This window comes from Echinops telfairi, unplaced genomic scaffold (genome assembly GCF_000313985.2).
Source record: "Echinops telfairi isolate 266 unplaced genomic scaffold, ASM31398v2 ScPeMD7_6273;HRSCAF=7185, whole genome shotgun sequence".
NCBI lineage: Eukaryota > Metazoa > Chordata > Mammalia > Afrosoricida > Tenrecidae > Echinops > Echinops telfairi.
In genome coordinates, this window is record NW_022110173.1 from 1,872,643 (window position 1) to 1,877,076 (window position 4,434).

A 4,434-nucleotide genomic window follows, 5' to 3' on the forward strand; every position below is an offset into this window, starting at 1 on the left:
CAAATGTGCTTTACACAATTGATGTATGTATGGATTGTGATAAGAGTCATATGAGCCCCTAATAAAATGATTAAAAAAATAAAATAAAATAAATTTGCTAAGATGAAAAAAAAACTATACTGCTAATTCTGGTGTGTCTTCACTTAATCAGACTGTGCCACCAGCGCTCCTCCAGAAACTACGGCGGCTAAGCAGAATGGAACCTACAAGGGTAATGTTTACTACAGATTAGTAAATCTGTGCTTACCTTGTTTATGGGAAATCGGCTCCTGCAGTCACCCACACCATTCTGAACTTCAGTAGGTTCTGTCGGTAAGAGAGAGGGCAGAATAGGTATTGAGTCAGGCAACTAGAAGTGCCTGCCAAAATTATTTAGAATGTCTATACAGAAATTGTCTTTCTTCTTTTTCTTATTCCCCAGACTATTCCCTTTATTTTCCATAAGCTGTCATCATTACCTGCCTCCACATGCAACAATGGGTTCAAACATAACACAGCTGTGAGGATGGTGCAGGACTGGGTGGTGTTTTGCTTGTACAGAAGGTCATTATGAATCAGAACCCACTCAATGACACATAACATTACCCTAGCAATTATCCTGATGTGCTGAATGTATAATGATTTTGGTAACTTCTTAAAAATTGTGTACTTTGACTTTTTGTATGTAATCATCTTTATTGAGGTGTAATTTGTTGTCTTCGTTTCCTACTGCTACTATAACAGAAATGGGTTGCTTTAATAAGCATACATTTATTTTCTCACTACTTAGGAAGCTATAAGTCTGAAGCCAGGACACGGCTTTTTTCTCTGGGGAAGATTCTGTCTCAGTTCCTGTAGTCTATAGGGATCACCTCATTTTCTTTTTTTTTTCCAAAAATAAATCATTTTATTGGAGGCTTTTACATATATTATAGCAAAGCATACATCCATTAACTCAAGAGGACATGTACAATTATTGGCTTCAACAATCTCTAAACATTATCTTTTGATCTCTTTGATATCAGCTTTTCTTTTCTTTTTTTTCTTCCCTCCCCCACCCTGCCAACCTGGGAACCCTTACTATATTATGTAGTGTTATGATTATTTATACATATCTGACACCGCCCATTCTCTCCCTTCACCTACTATCCTGGGATTCGTCCCCAGAGGGGGGTTATTCTGCCATCATTGCTGTCCGTTCCCCTTCCCTCCCTTCCTCACTCTTCCCTTCCACTGTCCTCCTGGAATTGTTGGTCCCCTTACTGTTTCTGAGGGAGTTTGTCTTTCCTGAATTCTTACATTGAAAGCTCTCTTCTGTACCACTGTATGTACCCCAGTCTATCAGGGGATTGTGAGATTGGATTGAGATAATAGTGGCGGGAAGAAGGATTAAAGAACTAGAGGAATGTTCTGTATTTCATTGGTGTCACCTCATTTTCTCTTTTCTTTTCTTTTTTACACCTTTTTTTCATGATGATATTCTCTCGGCAACTCTCTCTTTCCTTCCCTCCACGCCATCTGTGCTCACTTGTGTGGCTAATCTTTTCTTTTTGTAACTCAGAAGTAATTTGGTTTAGGGCACATTCTACACTGATAACGCTTTGTTAACCTAGCAAAGAAGACCTAATTCTCAAATGGGATTATATCCAAAGGTTTAGGAGTTAAAATTTTAATTCATATTTGGATGGGGCTCAATTCATAACATTTACATTCAATGGAATTCACCAATTTTAAATGGCCGATTCAATGAGTTTTAACAGATGTATGAGCAAACATATAACCATGACCACCATCAAAATATAACAAATTCTGTGACCTCAGATTCACCTTGTTTCTTTTTCCAGACATCATCCTCAAATATTTCCTTTTACTCCTTTCACTACCCTTAGTCCCTACTAACTATTGGTCTGCTTTTGTCACTGTAATATTTCTCTTTCTAGAATTACATAAAAATCAAATCAGAAAGTTTTTGTGCTTGGGTTCCTACAATCAGCTTAATATTTTTGAGATGCAATCATGTTCTCTCATGAATCAGGAGTTTAAAGTGGATCTAATCCATAGTGACACTGTAGGACAGAGGAGAACCACCTCTTTGGGTTTCCAAGGCAGCGACTTTTTACAGAAAAACTCATGTTTCTCCTATGGAGAGTACATTAGGCTGAGTTGACTAGAGAAACAAAGCCAGTGACACTCATACAGGCATAAGAAAAAGCTTTATATCAATAAGTAATTGTATATCATGAATGCATCCCATCCCAGTACAACTCAAATCCATAAGTTCAATACTAAGTTCCTCTTCGGATTAACACAGTCACATGCTATGATGCAGAACCCAGGAAGATCACAGGCTGGTGGGTGCAGAGTTGTGTGGATCCAAGGTCAGTGGAAATGTGGCAGGGCTTTGGCAGCTCTCACATTATCTACCACAGAGAGCCAGTGCCTTTTTGTTTGTTTGTTTTATTGGCATATGCTTCACATATCATACAATTTAGTCATTCAGTCTTAAGATTTATGCAATTAGCAACACAATCAATTTTAGAACATTTTTTTTTATATTTGTTGTTATCTCACCATTTCCCCCCATCTTCACCTGTCATGCCCCAGGAAATTATCAATAGTTACTGTCTCTATAGATTTACCTTTCCTGGTTTTCATATACAGAAAGTCATACAAAGCACAAACAAGAAGTAAATAAACAAAAAAACAATAACTAGACAAAACATTTTTAAAAACCAACTCAAAGAGAAAGCAGAAAATATTAAAATTTTAAAATAAAGAGCAAATGATAAAGTATTACATTTTAACCTAACTACATCTGCCACTTTACAATGCTCTCTATCTGATAACAAGGTTATTCATATCCTTGACTATGGTCAGAGGGGATTCACCAGAAGTTTAATACATGTGGGGCCCCTGTAAATACATTGGGGGCATCCACTGTCATCCATAGAGTTATGCAAACCCTGTGTTCAGAATTTAAGCTCTGATACCATTCCCTCCTTCTGATTTGGATTTTATGATTTACAATCCTTGGATCAAAGACTGGTGTACTTCTTCCGTGTGGACTTAGTTAATGCTGCTTAGTTGATCACTTAGATGGCTGCTGTGTGAAGACAAACCTTTAAGACCACAGATGCTATTCTTTCTTTTTTTTTTTTTAAGATGTTATTCTTTCTGATAGACAGGTACCATCCAGTTTCTTCACCACCCTTTGCTAGATCACCATATCATCAGTGCTTTCTTCCTGAGAGCGTGCATCCAGCAGGGCCATGTCAAAAGAACTAAATGTTCTTAGATTGTGTGTTAGGCAGGGTTTGCCAGAGAACCACATATATATGTGGATAGGTTTACGTAGCATGAAGGAATATAACAGCTGATTAGTCCACACAGCAGTACAGAAGGTTCAGTTCAACTCATTTCTGCAGAACAGTTCATATACTGGAAATCCTTCAACTCACCAGGGGAGCTGGGTCCACAGTCAAGGAAGCAGACAGCTGAGTTTTCCCTTGGGCAATGCAGACAGAGTCTGCCCACAGGCAGCAAACAGTTAGGCAGGCCACCAACAGTCAGCAGCTCAGGAACTTAGTGAAGCAGGCCCAGATGGGATATCAAACTCAAGTAATGCAAGATGACAGGATCTACCAGCCTCAAGCTCAAGCAGTGTACACATCAGCAGTGTGATGAAGCAGGTCTCAAAGGAAACTCAAGCTCTAGTGACAGGACCCTTGGGTTGGCTTGCCCCACAGGTCATGTAGCTCACAAGTTGAGGCGGAGAACTAGTTAAAGCAGCAGCACTCTGGTCCAATCGCCAGAGAGTAAGGGGGGAGGGGGTGTGTGCCTTGCCAAGCCATTTATCTCTTTGCCCTCCAATCAAACTGCGACCTGATTAATCCCACATGTTCCTATTGGCCAGCTTGGCACAATAAACCTATCACAGATTGGAACTAGAATTAAGTGAGAGCTCAAAATCCATTCATATAGCTGTGGTTTGTATATATGTCTCCAATTCACTTTAGAGATGTCGTTATTTATGATAGAGAACATTGTAAGTCATCCCCTTGGGGCATATGGTAATTCTTTTGATAGTGTCATTAATTTATCCAATGGTATAGTATTTAAAACTCTATTGAGAAAAGGAAATTATACAAGGAGAGCTGACTTCAGACATTACATAAACTGAGAGCAGAAGCTTGCCTTCATCTTGGTGTTTATCCTTATAGTGGTAGATCACACATCCCCTTACAGAAGGGTCTCAGGGAGGAGATGAGTCAGTCAGGGTGAGATGTAGCAATGATGAAACATACAACTTTCCTCTAGTTCCTAAATGCTTCTCCCCACCCGCCCCATTATCATGATCTGAATTCTACCTTGCAAGTCTGGCTAGACCAGAGGATGTACACTGGTACAGTTAGGAACTGGAAACACAGGGAATCCAGGGTGCGGATGATCCCTTCA